The 27,019-nt window shown below is 36.7% G+C and overlaps 1 long non-coding RNA gene across 1 annotated transcript in view; it reads left to right on the forward strand.

Moving 5' to 3' along the window:
* LOC118610055 overlaps positions 1-18,806 on the forward strand; it is a 33,338-nt gene extending 14,532 nt beyond the window's left edge. The window contains exons 2-4 of the long non-coding RNA XR_004953759.1: positions 8,539-9,618; positions 14,450-14,652; positions 18,739-18,806. This is a non-coding gene — a long non-coding RNA (uncharacterized LOC118610055). The remainder of the gene's footprint in view (positions 1-8,538; positions 9,619-14,449; positions 14,653-18,738) is intronic.
* The last annotated feature ends 8,213 nt before the right edge of the window (positions 18,807-27,019 follow it).

Consider the following 27,019-nt stretch of genomic DNA (forward strand, 5'->3'; position numbering starts at 1 on the left):
CTTTCCTCGCTTTTCAATGATCTAGATTAGATTTCGTTAGATAGAAGTTATCTAATGCTTTAGGTTTTATAACAGTGTCCTATAAAGTTATCTGAGTCTGGGGGCTTTTTTTTTTTTTTTTAAATCTCTCAGTTTACCAGCCTTTACTACGACTCAGAGTGCAAACCTGCAACTTAGTTCATGAACAATGTGTTTTCACTTTACTTCGGACGATTTTTTCCCCCTTCATCGCGCACCCCGAGCTGGCAGCATGCTTCCTTGCCGCGTCTGTGGGCACACGGAGTTTTTCTAATCTCTTTATCATGTAGGAAGCAGCTTTTTAGGCAGTATACTTTATTCTTTTCTAACTTTACTCTTCTAACTTTTCTTGCTGGAATATTGTATTCCTCTGGTGGTGTCGTGGCTCCCAGATTTTTTATACTCCCTGAAGTTTGTGTTTCTATTTTTCGTTTGAAGACTCTGTCACCTCTGCAGGTCTTTAGTGACTGACTTCAGAGAGAAAGACCTCTTCAGTTCGCTCTGAGAGGGTTTCTAAGGGTCACTCAGTCCTTTGCTATCGATACCTACCCCCTAACCCCCCACCTTATTCCCTCTCAGATTGTCCTCAGACTGTATACCTCTTTTCTCTTCCACCAAGCCAGGCCAGGTGCCGAGAGCGCCCGGCCACACACACACTGTTGATTTTGCTAAGGGCAGTGCCCTGAAGTGTTCGAAGTTATGTACTTTCTCCCAGTCCAGCTAAGTCAGGATGGCTGTGTGCGCACCTGCATTTGTACACACACTTCAGAGACTTGTGCACGCTGTCTGTGGGAACATGTATGAGGCACCAGATCAGCAGGGAGATGGGTGCACAAAGAAAGCCCTGATGGTGCCCATGGGCTAGCTGGGGGACATTGGGCGATATGTCCTACGAGATTTATGGGTGGGCCTCTTGTTGGAGTCTGCAAGGTGGTCAGTAGAATCCGAGGTTCCTTCTTGAGTCCCCCGCTCCTTTTCTCTCTTCCTATTTTTCTCCAGATTCTTCAGCTGTGCTGTGTTCTGGGCGGGGCCTGAGAGCAATGGGTCTCAGGTAGCACCCTGCGCGGCTGGGAGGCCAGGTGACCTCTATGCCGTCACTTTCCCTTGGCCGAGGGGCTCCCTCTCGGCATGGAGCTGAGCGGCTTTGGGGAATGGGTGACACAGGGTAAATGAAACTGTGCTTCTTACCCTCTTCGATGTGTCTATTCTCAGATTTTTTTACTCCAGCGGGGTTCTGGGACCTCTTTACTGGACCCTCAGGCTTTACAAATGGGCTCTCCCCTGTGGGTGGTTGTCGAAATTAGTGTTTCTAAGGGAGACAGGGCTGCAGACTTCTCCTCTCCCATTTTGCTGACATCACTCCCTCAGATACCACAGAGTATCAAATGTGAAACTCACCCAGTCAATTCCGGAAGCACCCAGTTGGGCAGAGAGGTGGCCAGCTTTCGCCGGACCTCTGAGTCAACTGAATCAGCTCCTAAAATCCACAAGTTTTTTATGTGCAATTGAATCTTTTGATTATACTGTATCGATGTTTGTGTTTCCACATTTTACAGAGGTGAATTATCTATGTTAGATTCTCATAGTTTGTGATAAGTATTATACCCAAGGATCCAAGCAGGAATTACCTGTATCAACTTTGTAATTGACCTCATTTTTTTCTGAGATTGGAGCTGAACGCTTGTCAACAAAATAAGAGTGAATGAAGAGGAGAAACTATTGAGTAGCATAGAGATTAAAGATGTAGGGGGCGATCTGAGGCAGAGATAAAGATAAAAGGAGTTACACTTTATTGAGTATCTACTATTGTGTGTTCAGTAGTGTGTCTGAACACAGGGACCATATCCCTGTCCTCTGGTAACTGACCATCAGACTGGTAAGTGACATTCGGAAACAGCATTCTTCTATTTATATAGTTATTCTAATACATAACGAACAGGAATTAATCTCATTGCTGGACATATTTTGACACACTAAACGTGAACAGTTAAGATGTGTGTGTTATATTAAATACAGATAAAAGAATGGTAGCATTTCATTCATAGAAAAATGTAATTGCTATCTCTGCATGGCACTTTCCTTATATAGTAAGTGAAAGGAGATATAACTGCACAGCTGGGAGAAATTTTAATGTCAAAAGCTATTAAAAACCTGAAAATAACAATATGTCTAAAGAGATTTTAATAAATTCATGGATATTAAATAATAGTTAATTTCAGGAAAATATTTTAGTACATTTTTTTACTCTGGCCTGCAAAAGCAATTTTTGTTGTATTTTAACTAAATGTCCTTGGACAATGCTAAATCTGAGATGAAAAATGTTGGTGAAAGGTAAAGGAACTACCAGCCACGCTTACATTCTTAGAACAATTTTCCTGTAAAAAGATACTTTTAATTTCTGAAAAATTATTTTAAACCACAAAGAGGAGGTACTTTTAACGCATTTTATTTCTTATGGGTCATTAGGCATTTCTATTTATCAGAAAGGCCAGTTTTAGTGAGTTAAGGACGTTTGGAGATGCAACCATCTATTGAAACATTTTTTATTAATGTTTAAATTACTGAAGTAATATAAAAGGCATTTTAAATATATTAAATACAAAAACATAACAGTTAAAGCTAAGGCTGTTCTCTTTTTCCTAGAGATAACTTCTGCTTTAAATATGGTACTACAGAACATTTTCTATGCACTTATACACAAGTGAATTTGCACATAGAAATACATAAATAAATTTTAGGTGTTATTCAGCAACTTGCTCTTTTTTTTTTTTTTTACTGAAAAAGATATTAGATTTCTCTCCAAGTTAGTATCTATATAATTAACTTTTGAAAAAAATGTATTCAATGATAAGGAAATGCTAAAATAGAAGTAGTTACTCTTTTTCCTAAGTCCTTTAAAGCTTATGTAGCTACTGATGATAACTTAGGGTATACCATTATTTTATATATTAAAAAAACCCCTCAGCAGAGTATTGATTTTTCTCATATCTAAAGGCTGTATAAGTCAACAGAAAGCCATTCAAACCATTCTTCATCTTCTAAAATCATTCCTTCGTATTTGGCGCAACAAAATCAAAATGTTTCTAGTAATTAATAATCTAAGGTGGGAGTAACTTTAGCATAAAAACAGCAAAGATTTTATGATTTTAAAACTATGCTGTTGTCAGTTAAGAAAAAGCAGAAATAGTTTTTATACAACCACTAAGCTTCTATTTCTCTTTGCCAAAGTCCAATCTTCTTGGAGCACAAATAAAGGAGTTCTTTGCAAGGAGACCAACTAAAATTACATACAAACGCAGAGAGACACTGATTGGGTTGTCTGTTATTTTGTGTAATTTCATCTGAGCCGTGGGACAGAGTGGCCTCCAAAGCAGCCTCAGTCCTGGTCATCTATAACAAGGGATGTCGAAGGTGCCATTTTTCTGACCTCTCGTGTGCTCACTCCTTCTCGGCGTCTCTCTCTCTCCCCGCTGCCCACTGTCTCCCCTTCTCTATAAACTTCCTGAGTATGTGATTATAGAAATTACTGGCAGAATCAGTACTCAAAAGAACAAGATTGTGGTGCATTTTCTAGCTTTCTGCACTTAACTATTAGAGTGGGTGGTTATTCAGAAATGTGATGACAGACCTTCAGTAAATCGTTTAACCATTTATCCTGTTAGCTCAGCTCTCCTCACTTGTGAACTTTGTGAAGTTTTCTATGTGCCAAGCGTTGTCTCGGCAACCTTTTGACAAGGTCCTAATATTATCCATAAATTATAGATTGAATAAATAAGTTTGGTTAAATAGCTTGTCTAAGTCCACACATCTAATAACTGGTAAAGCTGGTATTTAAATTCATATTTTCTTTCTCAGAGACTACATTCTCAAAGTTTGTATTTTATTGCTTTACATTGGATAAACGTAATAGATGCAGTTACAATTTCATGGAGACAGTCCTTGGAAGTATAGATTCATAAATCTGTATCTTCTTTTCTACATTGAAGGACAATTTATTACAAATATAAATTTTAATGGAACTATTCTTCCAGACTCTGGCCACCGAGGACTATCCTTCTCAAAGACCTGGGGGCCAGCTTTTTGAAATGTAATCATCAGGAAAGATAGAGTCCCCATCTCTGTGGGAGGGTAGGAGACAAACTTTGTACGTGGTGATATCCTCCCTTTGAATAATACCCTCCAGTACTTTCCCATTAGCTCCACGCTTCAGAATTCTCCTGCCTTTTGTTTCAACAGCTAAGTCCAGTCTCTCTCCCCCGTTGCAACAGTCTTGACTCATTACAGTTGTCTTGAATGAGTCTTGCTTGCCTGTTTAAGTCCATCTGGTATGATTCTCTTAAACACCTGAAGAACCTTCTTTTTGATAGAGAAGATAGAACAAAAAATGATTTGAAGTTTTCTGCTCTTTTCTGTCATCCATTGAGCAATTCAAAAAATACTAGTAAATCCATTGGCCCCAAGCAGAGTGCATCTTAGCCTATACTTCTATACTCATTTACCCCCAAAACTTTTAAATTCAAGACTGGTAGATAATACTAAACAGGTGCCTATGAAAGATAGTGCAGTATCATTTGCAGCAGACTCAAACTTTCAGGTCCATAAAATATTCTACTGTCTACATTTGTCTTTTCTCTACAGTTGGATAGGGTACAAAAAGTAGTTAACTGCCTCCCTGTGTAATATTCATTAGTTGTTCACATTGCCTGCCTTATCATAAGTTTTTATATCGTTAACTTTCTAAATCACATATAGTCTCCCTAAAAATTAGAGAGAGTACAATATAATGGCTCTGTGCTTGCCACTAGAGTTACCATATATTAGGAACTCTTTCTCTGACCGCCAAGTGCTAAGTACTTTGAACCAGGGGTCCCCAAACCCTGGGCTTCGAACTGTAGGAACTGGGTCGCACAGCAGGAGGTGAGTGGTGGGTGAGCCAGCAAAGCTTCATCTGTATCTGCGGCCGCTCCCCAGCACCAGCATCACCGCCTCAGCTCCGCCTTAGATCATTAGGCATTAGATTCTCATAGGGAGCACTGGTCCCTGGTGCCAAAAATGTTAGCGACCGCTGCTTTATACAAATTAATACATCGAATTCTCACCAAACCATGTGAAGCAGACACTATCATTTCTCTCATTTTACAGAAGAGATATCGAAGCACTAGAAAGTAAATAACTTGCTTAGAATTACGCAGTCAGAAAGTGGTCTTTTTGTATTTACCAAGATCTTTTATATCCATCGCTTTTGCAAAGAAACACTACATTTCAACCCCCGACTTGCCAATTATTAAAGTTTTCTCAGGAGATATTTAACCTTCTCAGTCTGTTTCTTATCTTTAAATAAATACACATAAGAAATGCAGTAATTTTTTAGACTTACAGAAGTTCATGCATATTAAGCTTCTAGCACCATAAGCAACCAAAATAAACATCAATAGTATACAACTTTTCAGTATCTTGGTTTATTCAGCAGTTATTCAAAAATGCTATGATATTTTTTCCACAAAACATTACAGATCCAAGAACTGTACACTGAGTCATTATCCTTCACCTGTCTCTCATTAATCAGAACAGGCTTTATCACATCAGATACATAAATAAATGTTTTTTAAACATTTGAGTTAACGAGCATGTAGAAAACTGGAAAAGAGAACTGAGAACTTTTTAAAAATCAATCTCTTTTTCTGAGAAAGTATCATGAGATAACGGGGGGCAGCTCAGGGGATGGCCGAGAGGTTGCGGAGGGTAATAGGGACCGAACGTCTGATGCAATTCAGCAGGCGACAAAACACAGCAATGTGCTTGCTTGTGGTTTCGGTCTTTCTGGATGCCGACGGGAAACTGCCTATCTGCATCAGCAAAGCTGTTTCCTTCTCGCGTCTCTGAATTCCCCACGGCGGGGTTTGAAGATAGCTCAAATGGGAAGCTTTGGACGCTTTAAGGACTAGGAAGAAATTTGTTTTCTTGGCAAATGTCAAGCCTTTTGTTAATAAGGTGAATTCCAGTTTTTCACAGCGTACTTTAACTCTTCCTTTCTCAGCGTAGTCATTCCAATTGACGTACTACTTCTGTTTTTCAGTGGTGTTAAAATGCCATTCTGAGAGAAATGGGGACAATGTTATTTCAAATAACATGAATATTACATCAGGGCGGCATTGCAGAAAATGAGTTTTTCTCAGAGCTTTCTTTTCGTTTGCTCAGAAATCAAATACATAGTTGACTTTTTTTTTTTTTTTAAAACATCTGCAAGCTACTTCAGTAATTAAATGTCCTTTCTTTGGTTCTGTAATGTAGGACATCCTTGAAACTCAGCTGCGGTTAAATAGCGCCCTGTTCGTCTCGTGTGTGCTCCTTGAAAGGAGGGGTTATCGCTGATCCTGCACAGATGTTTTCTTGTCTGTTATTCAGAAAAACGTCGAACATAAAACGAGTTTGAAAATACCTTTTAAGTACCTTCGAAACATACACACAGCTGTTGAAAATAAACCTGCTCGTGTACACACACGTAATGGAAGTAGGTAAAGAAAATGAGGAGAGCGTCCATTTGATCAACGTTATGTCCTCTGCTGCCCACTTGGACACTCTCCATGACCTTGGCTCTCTGAGAACTTTGGTCTTAAGACGTTAATTTGATGTTTGTGCACACACATACACATAACTTATATATACATGCACGTTTGTATATATATCTAACTTTTCAAAAGCATGATTGAAAGTATTTGGCTAAAATAGCCTTGTTATGTTTTATTCATCAAAGTGGCACATGTTCAAATATACAGTGCAGTTAACAACATAATTAGCCGTTTAACAAACTGCTCTGGAATCTGGCTGACCTCATCAGAAGTCAGCTCTGACCTTCACTGCCTGTGTGGCTTTGAGAGTCACTTAACCTCTCTCGGTCTTAGTTTCCCCATTAAAAGGCAAATAACAACAGACCTACTAAATTGGTTAGTTGGGAAAATTAATTGAAACATTGTGACCAGATTACCAAAAAAAAATCACAGTGGTCAATGAATGTTTACTGTTAAAAAAAATTACTCTTAATCCCAGATTCATAGGCAGCTACTGTTCATATTAGAAAATAGAAATAGCTTTTAATACAAACACAAAGAGAGTTGTTCCTACTGTGTTTTCTTATATTTTGTATTTGTCTATTTTGAATTCGTCTCACAGGGACAATTACATTAACTGTATTTTCTTATTTTCTATATTCTTGATGATCTGGCTTTTTGGCCTCCTGACTGGGGAAAGAGGCTGCTCCACCCAGGGCTAGCCAGTTCTTAGAGATAGCAAAGGTCTAACCCCCAGGCATGTCTTTCATATGGACACCGACTGATAACCGGACGTTCGGCCCCACTTTCATAATAACTTCAACACTCGTCCTCATGCAAACTCAAGATGGGTGACCTGGAATTGTTTCTGAGGCTGAGCATCAGAGGACATTTTCTGTCAGGTTCATGTATATGTGAGTGTGCGCTTGGTACTAAAACTCCCCTAGAAACTCAGGCTAGTAAAAGATGTAAATAACGAATCATAATGTTGTACAATTGAAACTAATATAATGTTATATGTCAATCATACCTCAATAAACAAACAAACAAACAAAAAATTAATAAATAAATAAGAGACTCAAGCTACTTTGGGACCATTTACATCTGGATAATTTTGTAAGAGGTAGGGGCAGGGTAACAAGACCAGGGTTGTTGTATGTATAGGCTTTGAAGATAGGCCTTTGAGATGTAAAATTTCATTTTTAACATATGATTTTTTTCTTTAGTATTATTATTTTTTGTAGGTTATGACAGGAGAGAGTTAACTAGTGCTGTTGCATAAAGATGTCCGTAAAGCATCATTTATTTGTTTTGGAGAGGATCTCCCATAACATGCTGCATGCTGATCTGGATAGGAAATTTCTTTGGGAATTTTGACACTTACCACCTCAGTAAATACAGTCAGCCTGAGGGTGAGTTAGCCCTCTCATCTAGGTCCTACCACTGAGAAAGCAATTACTGATGTTTGAAAGCTGATAAAAAATAAGTTCCCAAAGAGCCATGAGATCATAAGTCTTTTTTTCCAGGCATGATTACTTAGAAATAGTGAAGGGGAAGTATATATAAATTTTTACTTTTATGACCAGAATTTAAATATGCTATAATAATTTTTTGGAGCTCATTAAAAAAGCCTTTTTATTTTTCTTATTTTTAAATTCCTTCAATAACTTCACACATTATTTCAACATAGAGTAACAGTAGCAATCAACTTATGCAATCAGGAATTTTAATGGTTCATGCTTCTGTTTGTGTTTTCTCTATTTCTTTCATCTACTTCTTCTCCATTTACTAAATATGATCGCTTGGTACAGCCTAGACTGGGAGAAAGGTGTAGTTCAAAATACCTTGCAGAGAGATTGGCAAGGATGATTGTCCATGGATTTAGTTTTTTTCCCATAGGTAACAGGGATATTTTAGCAAAGTACAAAAAGAACGTTATTTCATATTATCTATTAACATCCTTCTTCCACAGAGTATTTGAGGTGGCGGGCACAAGAACACATACGCTTCAATATAACCAGGAATATGGAATCAGGCCGAGGCTAGAACTAGAGATCTGAGAAAGAAGCACATACATGCCAGCCATGGATCTCATATGACTGCCGCAGTGAACTGCAAATTCATTTTTGCCGTAACTTGTTTTTAGAGTATCAAGTCAGTAAAAACAACTCCGGAACAAAAAACAATTAAGCCTCTGGCCGAATGTCGGATTGACAAGATACGTACAACCCATACAGCATGCAGGAACACTTCGGAATGAACGACTTGAAAGATTTGTCACTAGGCTGGCATGAAAGCCAGGACAAGTTCTCACATGTGTCGCTGATGCATTTTGGTATTGTTTTTAATGAGCATCATAATAGCATAGCAGTACCACCATTGAAAATAACCCTTTTATAGCAATCAGTGTTCTAATGTGTTGTTCTCAGCACTTTACGTTTTTAAGTTTGTTAAACTCTCTCAGTAACCCTATGATACAAGTATTGTCAGAATCCCCATTCCGTAGGTAAGAAAACTGAGGCACAGAGACGTTGAGTATCTCTCAGGAAAGATCGCTCAGCTAGAAAGGGACAGAGCTGAGATCTCAGTGGATATTTATTATGTCTATAATTTACAAAACCACTCTCCTGAAGACGTTTGACTTTTCCGGGAACGGAAGTGAAGATGAAAACTCATATTATCGTTCATGTTATGTCTTGCTACTTTGTAAAACAAAGTCCGAGTGAAGAAATGTAAAGCTTACGTCCGTTATTAAGCTCAGGCGCCAGGGAACACAGCTGGTTAAAGCAACACCTGGAAAACGGAGGGCCAGATTGTCGGCTCCACACTTCCTCGGACCTGTTAGCTTCGTTTTATTTTCTGCACAGCCCAGGCAGGGGATTGGATGGAGTCAGTAAACGCCAGTGGGGATGGAGCCATCCCCAGCCAAGGAAGAGTAACTTGAACATCAGGCCTCTCTATAGGTGAACAGTGTCCTTCTCAACGGATAAAGGAGCACATGCTATCTACCACTTTGTCTTCGGTGGACGAGTGCCCCGTCTTTTGTCCACAGGTGAGCATTAAATCTGTTGCAACAGTCTTGAGATGGTGGGCTTTAAGCAATTATAATAAGAAACAAGAAAATGTGTTTGTACCAGAATAGTGATAACCATTCTATTAACTCGCTTCCAGATGACTCTTTAGATTTAAGGGATTCGTAATGCAAAGCGTTGAGCTTTCTGCTTCATTAACTCAAGAGACTTCCCAGTCTTTGAGAAATGAGGTTGTGAGTCAACTCACTCATCAGTCTACCAATACACAGAGTAGATAAATTATGCATAATGCCTCACATTTAGTCTTCAATTTTCATTTTTCTATCTCTGAACACTCTTCTATTTAGAATCGACGTGAGTTTGTAGAATATAATATCACTACTAAGTACTCATGACTTATCTTTTTTCTATAATTAAAAAAAAGTTTCAAAAAGCAAGTAATAACTAGTAAAAAAATTTATAAATTGTGTATTTTTAGTACAAGACTTAAATCTTGTTTGTTATTCCACAGAAAAATGGTATGTAGAAGGACGAATTAAAAGGTATAACACAGATAAAGATTGGAGGGAAAAGAAAAGCAAGTATCCCTCAGGTAAATGTTGATATTACTGTTGTAGTTGAGCCTACAATTTGGCTTTATCTCCTGTAGCTAAAGTAAAAATGGAAATGTAATTACTTATAAAACGTATCTTCATTTTCCTTAGCAATTTTTGTATATCTCCAGCATTGAAATTATTGCATAGTTTTAAAATTAATTTTCTTAGAGTCTGTCTCCTACTAGATTGAGTTCCTTGAGATCAGACACCGCATTGTTTCTTAAAAAAAAAAAAGCCTCCATTTTCTCCCACACAAACTAGGTCTTATTGCCCAGAAAGACAGAAATAACCCAAGTTTTCCCAGCGACCCGGATTTTGCATTTACTAAATATGAAGGGAAATGTCTTGCTTGGGATCTTATGAAGGATCTGCTGGATGATGGACAGCATCCTGAAGTTTTATAGCAAATGCAGAAGTGGAATCCAAATCTGTGATTCCCGGGGTGAAATCTGGTATAGTCTGAGGTGGTGAAATTTAAAGCACCCGTCAGCCTATTGATCCTAAGAAAGCTCGTTTAGGAGCTGCACGCAGGCCTCTGGCAGTCTTCGGTAATTCACAGCTGAAACAGCCCTGCAGGTTATGGATTTACAGTCTTGTGTCATGAACTTGGGGCTTTTTGGGGGTCTGCAAATCCATTCAGAGTAAGGAAGAAATGGAAGCATTTGATGCTCCAGATCAAAAATTGTTTTAAACAACAATGCATGTTTAGTCTGACTTGCATCTTGTTTCTGTATGATTGTAACTACGAAAAAACACATCACTAAGCAGAAACAAACAAACAAACAAATGAACAAAAACTCATACAAATAAGCTTTGAAAATCACGAACCTGGATGGTGAGTTGGGTGCTACGTGCTCTGCATGAGTCATTCTCAAGCTTGACTGGTCAATCTATTCACCTGGGGTTCTTCCCATTATCACAAATACGAAGGTCCTACCCTTTAAGAATTCCAATATAGTTAAGTGTGGGGTAGCCTGCAGAAATCTGTAATAAGAAAAAATCTGTTCTTCTATGGGTGGCTCATTCAGCTTTGGAACCCACTGCTTTGGTTATTTTGTAATTATATATTCTTTCTGCAAAACCATTAGTGTCACAGCCTTCACTGACTCAGAGACGAGCTAATATTCTGGGGTGAAGCAAGAGCCCTGGTGAACAGATAGCACAGCGTGTCAGTGGAAGAACAGTCATAAAGCAGGTATTAGTGCACAGGTAGAGGACCGTCCAGTCAACCGAATCAGTGAGCGAATATAAATAAGCAACCCAGGGTATAGAAGATGTTTAACTTGCTGATTACTTTACCAGTGTGACTCAGCAATATGAATTCAAATTTTTCTCGACAAGGTTATGTCGTTAACACAATACTATTATTTACTTGGGTTTTCATGACATAATGAAGATGATAGAAAAAATTAGAAATGGCCAGTATAGAACAACTGAAAAAATACAAAAATAAAGGGCTAGCAAATAAGACTTACTATATGACTTTAAAAGGGTTAGTTAGATGTGTCTGGTGAATATGAAGGCCAAGCATCATGTGCTCTAAACATAAAGAGTTGTCCCCAGGAAGAAAAGTGGTTTGTTTCTACATTTCTGCAGAGCGCAGTCCAGGGGTGAGTGAGTCGGGTAGGAGGATTTGAATCAGAAGATTGATTCAATCACCTCCTATTTACCCCATCGCTAAGGAAGATGTTATGGGGATGGCTGAACACATGACCCCTGACGCTGGACAGATGAGATTGACAGCCGTTTTTGGTTTTTTTGTTGTTTTTTTTTCAGCCTCATATACTCACAGCCTGGGGAAGGAGGATACCCCATGCCATGCAGGGCCACACTGGCATTGCACCTGGGAACAGAGAGAACAGCCAGGTGCTGTGGGGGGGAAGCTTTGTAGCATCAAGAAGGTGGGGCGACCCTGGTTCGTTCCCTCGGGAGGATGTGATTGGCTTGTTTGAATAATTCCACGGCTGGCTGGGAACTGAATCCTGCCTCACCGAGATTAAGCAGGATCTGCTCCAGGTCCCTTTGTTAAAGAGGGTTGTTTTGCTGGAGCGCCTTGTTCTCAGGGCAGAGTGGGGAGAAATTCCAGCCAGGCCATGCGAAGCTCTCCCCATTTCACCAGATATCGAAACAGCACTTGATCTCGAGCTTTAATTTTAGGCGTTATACCACATGATGATGTAAATATTATCAAAGAATAAACATTCTATTCCACATTTTTACCAATAAAAGTAAATGGTAAAGCGGCCTTCGGTTACATAAGAAATTGTCCTTTATTCCTTGGGCAGAGGTGAGGTGAAGGGAAATAAAAATACCCTTGGGGCTTCTTTTTTTGGTACCACATACGGGCACAACTGACAGGCACGGGGCTCGCGGAAGCATGTTGGCAGACGGAACAGGCAGCAGATTTCTTCTGGTATTTTCTTCGAATGCTATGTCGTCCCCTTTGTTCTCATAGATAAGGGATCCCAACTGGAAGAGTGACAACAGAAGTTGGCTTTGTTTTTGTTGTGGAGTTTAGGTAATAGCTATAGGTCTGATCTCAACAAAACAGAGAAGAAAGAGGAGGAGGAGGAAGAGGAGGAGGAGGAGGAGGAGGTGAGGTCATCTTTGGCTTTCTTCAGTGTCCCGTCGGGCCCCTTTGACCTGCTGACATCTTCCTGAAGAGTTTTCCTTCATTTTCAGGCCATTTCTCTCATTTACTTCGGCATCCTACAGGTTAGCTTCAGTCAGATGATGGTCTTTCATCCAAATGTTGGTCCATTCTTTGTGCTCATGAGAACCTGCATTTTCTCAGGGTCTATATTTTCCATTTATGTGCTATGGTTTAGGGAGAGTTAGATTGGGAACAAACAGATCTGTGGGCTCTGTCACCAGATCTGCTGTTAACTATATGAACTTAAGCAACTTCCTTTATTTCCTTGGCCATGTATATGCTTCCATTTGTTAGAGTAATTAGCCTGACTGTGATCTTTAAGGTACCTTTATATGAATCTGCACGCCAGCCTCCTGGACCTCTAGCCTGGTTTAAAAAAAATGAAAAGCCAGGTCTTGCTTTATAAGAGTGAGTGTAAGAGGCTTCCTCCTGAAGCATGGCTTACTCCAGTTTTGAAGTTCATGTGCCTGTGGGTAGATCTGCTTCTGCTGACTGCCTGGCCCTCATCTTGGGTGTCATTCCTGATTTTCCACTTTGCCTCGGACAGACACCTGGCTTTGGCTTTTCCTCTGGAATTACTCACTTCCCCTACCCCAGCCCAATAAAATTATATATATATCATACCTCCTAGCTCTGGTTTCCAGTCTTGGAGTTTAATTGGAGCCCATGTTTGGGTTGCTGGGAGGAAAGGCTCTAATTAAACATTGTAGGGATTAATAGATCTTGAATTGGATATAATTTGGAGTAACATTCCATAGGTGATTGCCTGCTTTGCTCACTAATAAATTCATTTGTATTGGCAGTCAGTTTTCTTTCTTTTCCTGCACAATTACCTTTCCTGAAAGATTCCACTGACTAGTCCTGCCTGGACTAGAAAAACCAAATTTGGTATCTTTTACAGTGGTGGCTGAATTTTACTCAGGCTCTGTGTCAAAGTGGATGGTTTCAAAGGGGCTTGTACTTTTAAAGGAACTAGTCTAATACTTTTTGTATCTTTCATTCATCTGGAGAGGAGGCCTAACAAGGGAAAAACTAGATATGATTAAATAAATTCTCATAGGAAGCAATTTTTTAAACCATTTTGATAAACTATTGAGACTTAATTGTATGTTTATTTAATATTAGCTCATTAATATTAAAACATTAGGATTTTTGTATGTAAACAATTCAGTTTAAGATTTATCACCATTATTTTTCATTATTTACTAATTTAATAATAATTAATCAAAATTAATGAAATAATATGATTTAATAATCATTTTCATTATTATTTAAGCCCTTGATAAAAAAATTAATCATTGACTTTGAATTTTTTGAAACTCCTTCTTTAAAATTTAAACTTCAGAAAAGAGCTAACTAAGTTTTAATTTTCAAGGGTAACGAAAAGTTTTGGAGATATAGCTTATTATTTTGATTAATACAATTCACAACTTCCTGAGAGCGTGGCATGAGCAGCTTGAGTACTTGTTAAGACTTCGCAGGTGAACCACAAGAAGGTGGCATTATAGGTACTAATATCATTCAGTGTTTCACATTGGATTCTAACTTGCCTACCTGACTTTGGATTGGCTAGTGGAAAATGGACATTTATTTTGATTTCAGAACTACTCAAAAGAATGAAACTCGTGCTTTCCAGAACTTTCTTCCTGGGACTTGAGAATTCCATTGCAGGTCTGCATTCTTGCCGAGTGAACCTCAGGAAGTCATGGCAGCTTCCTGTGCTTTCCCATGACAACGATCATGTAACACCATCGTCACCGGGCACCGGTGCAGTAATATAGACTAAGAGCTTTGCAGCGGAACAGGTGAGTGTGGATTCTGCCTTCTCCATTTACTACGTGCTTTTAAAAATTCACCTTGACCTGAGTCCTAGATATCTCACAAGAAATACAAGGATAATAACACATATCTATATCATAAGATTGCTGTATAAGATAAATAAGATAAAATTCAATGTCTAGCACCTTTTAGGGCCTCTACAAATGGTAGTCATAGAAATTCCGACTATGGTACTCCTCCATGTGGAAAACTCAGTCTAATTATCCTGTATTATGAGAATGATCCTAGCCTGCTGTGAAGCAATAATCTGAGCATGAAACCCGGCAGGATTAATCATCGTTGCAAGATGATTTTCTTCCTTATTAGAAATTTGATCCCCAGTATCACCTGGGGGCATCTGAAACAAAGTCTGTGGTTAGAGACGAAAGTCCGATTTTCAACTGGTCAAAATATAAATTATAACTTTATATATATATAAAGATGAGAATATAATCAAATTTTAAAATACACCTATGTATACTCCCTTGGCCTTTAAATTTTTTAATTATAATGTAACAAACTGTGCTGCTAACAACAAAGCAAACTGCTTTACATAAAGGGTACTTGCTGTTATTTTTTTCTTAGTAGTACGATGATTACTGCAATGTTTTGAGACAAAGAAAGTCATAATAAAAATAAACATTCATATTCATTCAAGCAGACCATGATAAGAACCGTAACCTGTCAGACTACTTTTTAAATTACCATTTATAAATTAATTTCTGAAAAGTTGACTGTTAAACTCTTTAAATCATATCCCATGAGTAAAGCATCTACAATAAACTATTTGTCCATAAAAATATTAAGACAGTGACCCAGTGCAATAAAACATTTTGTAAACTTTAGTTTATCCAAAATCTGTTTTCTTTCTTCAACTTTTCCCTTGAGGCAGAGAACTATATTTATAAATCAAAAATTAGAGTGCTTGAATGGATAGTGAATTTTTGTGCTAAAGCTGAATGTATGAGATATTCTGGGGAAACATATTTAGATGCATAGTATATGTTGAGCAGGGGTCATGCTTAGAAGACCCTAGATGTGCCATTCTATGCCTTTCTGGTGAGCTGGAGTTTATAAATTCAAATATTCCTTAAAAGAAAAGTTTGGATCAGAGTCATGAACTTAAGTTTATATACTTTAATGTGAAGAAAAGCTAACTTCGTTTTTTATTTTTCTGTGTAACTTACTTTTGTCATTCTGGAAATATTTATGGTAATTTTTGACCACAGAATCCCCTTAACACATTCACTAAAAAGCTTTTAGTAAATAAATGTTGCTTCAAGAAATCATATATTTATGGATGTTTTTAGCTTTGAGCTATGATGAATGTAAAGGGTTTATGATCCTGTTTGGTTGTCGGATGATTGATACTTTTGTTTGGTGAAAAATACCAATATTTAAAGATAAATACAAACTAGCATTGCAGCAATATATCAATTTGAAATGCTAAAATTACTTGGAAGAATGTGTAAACAAGGCCAACTTAAATACAAAACTAGAATTGTAGAGAATATGTGATTAAGTGAAAATTTATGTTCATCATCATAAGCTAAAACGTATGCGAGAGAGTAGAACAGAGAGGATATCTACTACATCCTGAGTCCTAATTCTACATATCTGGCCACTAAGAAACTGTGTTCTATCTTAAATACAGTCTGGGAAACTTTTTATTATTCTTATCAAGTTTTTTGCTCACCACCATCTCAGAAGTAGTAAATCTGGGAAAGTTCTAAGTGGTTTTATCTGGATTAGGACCTCATGTTCTTGATTATCTACATAGGTCACCTTCATTTGCTCCTTAATACTTTATGCCAATACCTTGCACATAAATCTCTGGTTCAACTGCTGATGATCATTTTTTAGAATATTCAGAACTGTGTTCAGTTAATCTCTGAAAATTAACTAGGCCTGTGATCTTGGGAAACTTATTTAACTTCAGTGGAACTAAGTTTCCTTATGTGCAAAAAGCATATGAAAGTGTAAGAGAATCATTTTCAGGGATGAAAAGAAATTAATATTTAAATGGAATCAATGGCACTTTGTTGTATGAGTCATAATAGATTTTCAATAAAAGAGTTAATTTATTCTCCTCAAAGTTCCTCATGAAACCAAAGACTCCAAGGCTTATATCTGCTATCTAATTTTGTCCTCGGAGCTAAAATAATTTCTTATTATTTTTTTAAAAATGTGTAAAACATACAAATTGAGTTTGAGTATAAGATAGCAGGAAACTATTTTCTTTTCTTTTCTTTTCTCTTTTTTGTCATTTCTAACTGTCAATGAAATGCATATGAAAGCATAAAAGGAGGTCGAAGGAAACTTTTGCTTTCTACCATGATGGAACAATTGGTACTGGGTTAGCCCCATTCTCATAATTTCAATAAAATTGGGGAAATAGAAGCTATGAGTAATAGGCAAAACAAAGACTGTGATACCTGAGTAAAGAGAAAATCACCAGGTGAGTTCCATGATAAACCCAGATCTCTATCCTGGGGTACCTTCCTGAATGCAGAATAGGAAGCTCGATAGAACCCAAGCAGAATCTTCTTACCTCATATAAATAAGAGAACAGGGGTGTGAAAGTGTCTAGAATATATGGAATAGGAGACCAGAGAAGAGAAATCTCAACTGATGAGAGGACCCGGAAACCTGCGTGTAGATTAATTTATAAATTTAATCTGAAATATGGACAGTGCATATGCAGAGAGAGACTACTAGAAGCTTAACCAAGAAAGAGTTGCTAAGTGTAGAGAGGCAAACTGAGAACTGGAAATACCTGCATAAATCAATGAGCCAGTATTATCTAAATTGTAATGCACAGCAGTACAAAATGATACATGGATAGACGATCCATTCACTGTGCGTGATAGACCAACAGAGTTTTTTTGTTACAGAATATGAAAGTTTCTTTCATATGGTTACAGATTAAACATTACAAATAACCTTTAAGATAACTTCCCCATTTGTCAAGTTTTGGGTAGTAGCAAAGAAGAATATCCACAATTATCAATAATAGCTTAAATACTCTTGCCATTTCTAACTACAAATTCGTGTGACACCTCAATTTCTTCGTATTGTAACAGCAGAAACAGAGGTAGATTCCAGATACCTTTTACAAAGCTAGACATTACATACATTTGTAAAAATGCAAAGCAAAGGTGATTTCTCACTATTTTAAAAATTCTTTTTAATAATAATATGTCGTTTGTATAAAATGTAAGGAGAATATTGTCATTTTAAATGACTCAAATGTTTCTAAAAATTATCGCCTTTAATTTTTAATACAGCAAATAGTGAAAGACAAAGCTTATATAAACTTGGAGTCTCCAAGATTTTTAAAGAATGTAAAACTTTGCTGAGACCTGATCTTTTGAGACCTGCTGGTAGATGGATTCTTTGAATTGCCAATGTTTACTACTATTGAACGATAGACTCAAAACTTAGATCCAAGCTCAATGCCATTTATGGGAAAACTGTGAATATTTTTGTGACACATATAAGAAAACATATCCAGGTTCTTAGAGAATATAAAAACATACAATGAGAGGGCTCAGGAGTACAAAAAAAATATAGCACGGTTATCAAGAAAAGAGACTTCAAAACACCAGATCTGTTTAAATCAGATGAATGGACACACATAATTGATAGCATGTTCAAAGCTTCATATGTTTCACTGGTAAAAAGAGTTGACCGTATGTCACTGCAACTTTAGCAAATGAGAAGAAGCGATGAAGTTTAATTTTATTTCGTTTTCCTTTCACCAATGAGAAAGTGCTTAGAACTGAATTTGTCAGCTTTCCATACCTTGTACTAACACTATTTGGTGCTTACTCTTGGCACTTTTTTTGACAAATAGGCAATGCTAAGATTTATTAGCCCCAAATTCTCATATCAAAGAGTTTTAACCAAGAGGGCTAAAGCTAGATGAATTTTTACATTTTGTAATGAAAGGCTTAAATAATTTTTTGATAGTTGAAAATTTTCAAAGGAAAAATAGAGCAAAGAAAGATGCTGAATAAGATTTCTTGGTTTCCTCTGTTTAATTCTTTTTCTTTTTCTTTCTATGTTTCCAGTAATTCATTTTAACAATGGGAAGGCAGATGACTACAGACAGCATGGCTCAGCATCACCTCCTCTTAAGGTATTATCTATTTTTTACGATTTTTTTTGTACAGTACAGAATCTATCCTTTTGTGGCTGTGAATTTAGGTTTATATTGAAAAAGTAAAGTAGGCAAGTACAGTAGTCTCATATTACATTGTGTCAAGTGGAAAACAAAACTATTAGATAATCTAGACTTGGAAATCGCTCTTGGTTTTCTAATGTAACTCTGGTTTCTATGTAGCACAAACAAGCATATCATAAACAGCCGAATGGAGGAAGTGGATGATGTGTTTCATATAACTGATTTCACAAATATATACCGAAAGCCTTCTTTCAAGTGCTAAGAACATTTACTAAATTCGATGACATATTTGGCCACATATAGAAAACCTTTATAAAATCTAGAAATGCTGAAATTATAAAGGCCAAACTTACACAAAACATCAATGAAAGTACATCAGGTATTTTAATATCCTATATTAATTTATTTACTTTGTGTTGTTTATATGTATATGGGCTCGGAAGTTTTTAAAGAAATAAACAAATGATCCTTTTTAAAGAATCCGTGGGAATCCATCAACAGAACAGAAATATTTTGGGTTATATGTTTGCCAGTTAATCACTTTATTGCCCACCGACTCCAAATACCACCTTTTTATACCTGCTCCTTGGTAAAGGCTAGACTTCCTGTAATTATTTTTCCTTTACAGTGAAAACAATGTTAAGCTTTCTGAGCAAAGGGCACTGGAGGGACTTTGAAGGAAGACGGAGTTTCTCTTCTCAGTGCCAATGGCTACACACTTGATCTGCAGTATGAGTGGTACGATACCTGCTCTGACCCTGCCTACGCCCTGAACTCAGATGTCTGGTCCCTTAGCGACCCTGCAGCCCCAGCCCAGCTTGACGATCACCTTCCCGCCACCCTCAGCCTAGAGCAGGTATGCCAGGCCTCTCACATGCACTGGCACCCCGACTCACTTTGCACAACCGTGAGCATGAGCTCAGCAAGCCCCAGAAAGTTACTCAGGCTCAGGCCAGCCAGCGAACCTCTGTGTCACCCGGTGGGCTGCAGCCACACCTTGTCCAACACAATCTGATCCCTAACTTGGGGCAGATGACCTCCTTTCAAGATTTCCCTTCCTTGGGTATGCTCCCTCTGCCTTTGCACACTACCCATAGCTCTCTTACACTTATAGTTACTTTTTTAATCATAATTTCATAATTCTTTCTATTTAACCTTCTCTGTTCAAATCACCGTGTGGTTTCTATCTTCTGATTGGACGTAGACTGATACCCGTGGCTTCCTTGGTTTTGATATAATACTCAATGGACCCTGTGATAACCATTGGGCTGTGTTACTTTAACCACAGGCTTTATTTTTTTAACAGCTTTATTGAGTTATAATTGACATGAACACATGATACATGTTTAAGGTGTACAATCCGATGTCTCGATATGTGCACATTGTGAAATGACCACCACCACAATCAGGCTAATTATTACGTCCGTCACCACATAGGTACCACTTCCTTTTGTGTGTGATGAGACTTAATTAAATTCTACCCTCTTAGCAAATATCCAATGTACAAAACCGTATTAGCAATAGCCATCACGCTGTGCACTAGCCCTCAAGAACTCACCTTCCGTAACCAAAACTTCATATCCTTTGACCAAAATCACCCTATTTCCCCTTCCTCTAAGTTCCGGGCAACCGCCATAGCATTCTCTGCTTGTGTGAGTTTGACTATTTTATGCCATTTATATGTGAAGTCATGTAGTATTTGTCTTTTCAGATACAAAAAATGACCACGGGAATCATAAAAGATCAATTCTCGAAGTTCAATTTCTTCTACGCTTTAAAGTTTTATTATCTTCACTTTCACACCTTTCCCACTTGGCAGGAATCTCAATTTCAACTTTCCAAAATTTCCAACCCCAAATACTGTCTTCAGGGTCCCTAAGGGAGGCACAGGGCTGTGTAGCGAAGGGTCTTATGGGAGCAGGGCTTCTACTATTTTCTAGGAAGGTTTTATTTCAATATTTTCATAACCTGTATGACATTTCAGAACTGGTTGAATATAAACTCCGATTATTTTCAATATTGTTCTTGCAAAGAAATATATAAATTTGGAATAAGGAGCAGGAAAGACACTGAAGTTTAAATTTATTCAGATAAATCTCAAACTTGTGGTCAAATAATATACAAGAAAGCCTGGTGAGCAGTAAATGAAGGAGAATACAACATCTGTCCAAATGAACAAAATCTCTCATTGCCATTTTGAGATTATATAAGACATATTTAAGATGTATTTATATTTCCTAAAATTTTGTCTGTGTAAATAATCTGAGAAGCTAACATGTTTTCCAATAGAAGATTTTTAACTATCTCACAAGAACACAGAAAATGCTGACCTATACAACTATGCTCTCAATCCTTCTAGAATCCCTCAAACCTCACGTGTTTAGCACATAGAACTCAACCAACTAAAAGAAGAAAAACCTGCATCATTTAGTAAAAAAAAATAGTGCCTGTAAGACAGAAGTTATTGGTGGTTTGCCATCATTCATTCAGAAATTTCTTTGTCTAAAGAGAGAAAGAAGAAAATAATTGATCGTATCATCAAGAATAAACTTCACAATCACTCATTTTTATATCTTCAAATTAGATTACGGAGAACCAGAAAGCTGATTCATAGGAAGAAATTCGTAAGTGACACAAACCTCTCTAACAAAGGAAAAATCATCAGTCTCATATCTTCCAGTATTCAGATATTATCCTTAAATGGAACTGAAAATTTTTGTAAGTTAATGAAAAGTAAGAAAACTTATTCTATTCATGAGGTTTTCACTACGTGCTTGAGGTAAGCTAAAGAACACTTACTCACTGATGCAAAGCCACCGATAAATCATATACCCAGAAATAAAGTGTACCTTCAAATAATGTTATCTATCGGAAATCAAGATTTACAGCAATGAACAGCAATGTCAGCAGGCAGTGAGCCACGTGCATGTTGTGGGGATAGAATTTTACCCTCGCGCTCTGCACTATTTCCCAGAACTGGGTAAATGCTGTATATTTGCTGCTTTGTGAATGTGGTTTTGTGAGGTGTCATCACATGGTAGTCCCTGAAATGCAGCCTCACAGCCATCAGTTACATCGCATTACGGTAGTAAAATGGTTTCTGCTACTTCTCATCCTACTGCTTTATCCAAGTGCATTACCAATGGGTGATACGCTCCATTTATGAATTTATGCACTTATATAAGCCATTAGCCAAAGGAAAAACTAGAATCTTAGCAGAGAGAGTCCCATCCACTTTATGGATTTTTAGGTCCCTGTAAGCACCAAACTGTTTGTTTCTCTTATAATAATAATGGTAAAGTTTAGAGAGGCAAAACATTTTTGTTGTTGTTGTTATTACTGACACTGTTACAGAGTTGTCGATTTCTCTAAACTTGTGGGGTGTCCTGCCTTAACGGCAAATGGACCAAGCATTCACAGTGCCTGAAGAGAACGAACGTCTGACTTCATTTATGCCAGAACCTGGTCACCCATTCTTGTGCATGTAACCATTTTTCCCCCTTGATACCACTGCTGGATGAGAACATTAGAAATATGCCCCACTTTAAGACCGTGGGCATTACAGCGCTTTGGAATTAAGCAGACTAGGGTTTTACTCCAAGAGCTAACACTTAACTCATGTGGGTAGCCTCATCTCCTTTGGGCCTCACCTGTAAAGTGTACAAGATGGCACCACTCTTACAGGGCTGCTTTGAAGGCTTAAATGAAATCACAGGGCATGCAGAAGATGTTCTCCTCCAAGCAGGGATGGGAAATTAGACACGGTGCATGGTTACCGATGATGTCACATGTTTGCATCTTATCCCCGTAGCAACGAACCTCAGCCAGTTGTCACAGGCCATCTCTCCCATTCTGTACTGGTCGATGCACAAGTACTTAGTGTATTATGATAATTACTGTAATATATGTAGGAAGGATAAAGAAATTGAGTTCCTACTGTGTGGAAGGCATTGCTCAAGGCTTTTGCTGTCGAGTACACTTATAATGAACTTTCTTGACTTTGCTGTAGAGGCAGCTGTGTCAACAATCAATGTAATTTCCTATCAAGAGAACTTCAGCTATTCAAGAGGAAGAGCTGCTTTTCATTTCTCTGTGGTCTCCAGGAGAGGAAATACATGATCAGCTCAAAAGGTGTGACCGGGAGGGGCAAACCCATACCTGGAATATATGTCTCTCCCAAGCAAAATGAAATCGTCACCCCTTTGAGGTTGGAAAAGGTCCAAACCGATCTATTTGCCTTGAAGAGATTTAAAAAAAAAATCTCGAAAAGTCCTGGCAATCTAGTAAAGAAGACAGTCATTAAAATTAAACATTATGATGTCGTGATTCCTGAACTAAGGTCACGTCATGTGAGGAAAAATTAATCACTCAGACATGAGGATTCAGCAAAGTGGAGGTATTTGATGGGGACTTTAATTGGTCAATATCTTCATGGACTGAATATTTATATCGGGAAAATGTTTTCATACATTTTCATACCTAGCTTTGGAAATTCATCAGAACTGAAGGTTCTGAAATGGAAACGTAAATACTTAATTCACTGCCTGGAAAATAGCTGATGTCCAATACAAACCAGGCTCCATTTCCTTGGCTTTTGCTATCATAGATTCTCACTAATAAATCCTAGTATCGATTGGTCCATTAACAAAAGTGATATCTAATTATTGGTCCCCAAATTGAAAAAATAGTGCATTCCTATGGTTGGAAATATAGTTTGGGAGAAGCTGGTAACAAGAAAGTCCAGGGAAGTCAAGCTCACTGATACAGAAATTTTTTTTTTTGACCCACTGAGGTTTATATTTCATATTGACAAAATTGTTTTTATGCTAAATTTAGTTTTAAGCTTAAGTTTTTGTTTTCTAACTTTTTGGTCATCTGAACTGAGATTTTGAAGGTTCCGTAGTAATTACAGGTGCTGAGTACAATATACTATCATGACTATCCACCTCCCAAAAGTATAATTATATCTTCAGAAAATCTAATAAGTACATAAAGTAGATTTAACAAACAAGAAATAGACAAGAACAAAAAACAAAATAACATTTTTTGCTTTTTATTTTTAATGAGCCATGTACAAATTTATATCTTAATCAAAAATTGATTTATAATTTGCATTATAATGTGTTAAAATGTTTAACTAAATAATATATTTGAGCAGACAATATCCAGGAAAAAATTAAATATAACAGTTCAAATAACACAAAATAAATTGTTCAAAAAATACAAAATAAACAATTTAGGTTATGTATGATAATATTTAGAATACATAAATTTAACCTTGAATGGTAAAATTTAAATAGGCAAAGAAGTTGTCATATTTTTCATTATTGTTCAGTTCAACATGGATAAACTTAAAAATATTGTAAAAGTCAGAGAATACTTTATAAGATATTGTATCAAAAAGTGAACTTCATAAATAAAATGTTATAATTTTTACATGAGGGCTTTTTCTCAACTTGATTTCTTTTTTTCTCTTTACAAAACAATTTACTAAATACCTAATGATTGCTGAATATGAAAATACCTTTAGTGACATTTACTTACACATTTATAATATGGTGCCCAAATTACTTCCAGTTTTTATGTAATCCATCTGTTACAAAAAGTGAGATATATACCAGCTCAAATATCCACCCTGGGTCTAAATAAAATTGATGCAATTTTATTAGTGAAACATTTTTTTTCAATATTACTGCTCTGATTTTAATGGTCAGTGTGGATACCTGAAGAAATAGGAAGAAATAGTAAAGAAGTATTTTCCAAAGAAATAGTAAAGAATTAAAATGGTGTTTCGGTTTACTCAAGATCAAGCCTTCCATGTTTCTTCCTGTTATATTTTTTCATAGTTCTGACACACCTTTTTCTTTGCACATTTAGAGTTCATACCTTCTATACTGTATATCAACTTGATTTCAAAATTAGACAAGTAAGTCATGCTTATATGCTTGTTTTTATAAATCAACAAATATGAGAATATATAAAAATAGTAATCTACCTCTAATTCTATCTTCTTGAAATTAACTCTTTGTTTTCTATCTAAAAATGTTCTCTATTTTCATTAAAATGTATTTATTTTCTTTTGTCTTTTTAAATAAAATCTTGCTAGAAATATTTAACCTGAAAATTTATTTATTTTATTAATGCATATTAATTTATTTATATGTATTAATCAGAGTGGTATACACAATGTATTTTATAAATTATTCCTTTTAAAAATGACACAATATTCAACAATATGAAGCTACCACTAGTTATTTAAACATTTCCAAACCAATGGATGATTGGGCTGTTTCTCATTACTTGCCACTAGAAAAATTTGTAATAAAAACCTTTATAAATTGTGCACAAGTGGAATGGAAAGGCATTATGTATCTAGATAGTCTTAACTACAAACATTCCTTAGTACAAAGAGAGCGAAAGAACAGAGAAGATTATTTCCAGCTATCAAAACCAGTACAGACATACACACAAAAACAATCTTTCACTTTGTCAATCGAAAACAGTAATTACATACATTTTGAGTGCATAGGTGTGGGTACTGTGCTATTTCCTAAAAACTGTAAGTATAAATAAAAACTAGAAAGAATATTTATCACAATTTTGAGATTAAAATTGTGGCACGAAAAGCAAGAACAGAAAAGGCACAAAATTTTGTGGATGAACATACATCTCAGTTGCCCAGGACCATTCAGATTTATGCCTGTTGTAATTTTAAATAGTATCTTTTTCATTTTCAAAGTGCTTAAATGAAAAGTGATAAATTTGCCTTACCTAAGCAGAATGGTCTCAGAGTGAGAGAGGCCAGACACCTGGCCGGAGAGGAAAGAGAGGTCCTTGGATGTGATCATGGGGGAGGAGTAAGGAAAGTGGAAGATGTACAAATTCTGTCTCACTTTGCCAAGTGTGGGCTTTTGTTTGGGAATGGCTGTTACCTAAGTCCAAGGACAAATTGCTGATCTTGGTTCTGAGCTCTCCAGACTGAGGTTGCCTGAGTGTGGCTTGCAGGAGTCTAGGAAGAGGGCAACATGCTCACACATAACTGTAATAGATGATAGAGCATGCTTTGTGAGAGAAACAAAGGGAAGATGATTCGATTTCAGTGAAAAAAAGAGAATTTGTAGGTCACGGGTACCAAAAGTTTTAGAATTAAGGTGGAATTTTTGCTGAATGTTAACAGTTTAGCAAGATTTTGAAGTAAGAAGGAATGGGATAAAGAATACTAACTAAAGGGGTCAATTGGAGTTCTAACTCCTGCATTAAAAAATATTATGAAAAAACCGAAGATTACTGGGCATGGATAAAGAAAGGATTTATCTTGTGGGAGTCCTGGACCAATCATATTGCTTTTCCCTAAATCTGATCTCCTTCAATTTGAAAAATACATACCACCTGACTCACTATAAATCATATCACCTGATTTTATTAATAATTTTATTAGTGATTTCACAATGCCGTAAGAAAATTTTATATAATACAGAAATCCAAATACCTTAATACCCTGTAAGAGGTTAAAGCATCATTTGTCTATCAAATAGTTAAAAAATATTTTTGTTTTTGGTCAGGTAAACAAAGTGAACGAAACTGGTCCTGCTCAGTTACTCCCTGAATTTCTCCATGCAGAGGCTTTGTGCGTCTGATTATAAGTACAACAGTGCCCTCTATATCTCGTTCTCTATACAGAATTCCAGTGCATGAAAAACAACATGAAGTGATCAAGAAGACAAGACTCTATCCTCGTTTGTGATTTCTATTCTCAAAATAAGCATAAGAAAAGTTTAGTCATACAATCTTTAAAATACCTGATTCTAAATATGTTCTACTTTTAAAATAGCAATGTCTTCTGATCTTCTAGGAAGATTGATACTATGGATAAGTTGCTTATCCATAGTATCAAACTTTGAAGCTTATAGATTGTATTTACATATTACATATGATATTTGCAAAGCCAGATTTGAGTTATGGGAAATTTTAGAATTCTTCATTAAAAAATGTGATCTCTAAAGTTTGTCACTGCTTGGAACTTGTGGAACTAGATTTTTTGGCTTACTCTTATGTTAAAATATTTGTCTTTGAGATCAAATAACTGTCGAGTTGCCAGCTATTAATTGTTAGTATTCTTTACTTAACGTCTCAATATATTTAGAAACAACACCCTTTTCTAAATGATT

Source organism: Rousettus aegyptiacus, unplaced genomic scaffold (assembly GCF_014176215.1).
Source record: "Rousettus aegyptiacus isolate mRouAeg1 unplaced genomic scaffold, mRouAeg1.p scaffold_m13_p_12, whole genome shotgun sequence".
Lineage (NCBI taxonomy): Eukaryota > Metazoa > Chordata > Mammalia > Chiroptera > Pteropodidae > Rousettus > Rousettus aegyptiacus.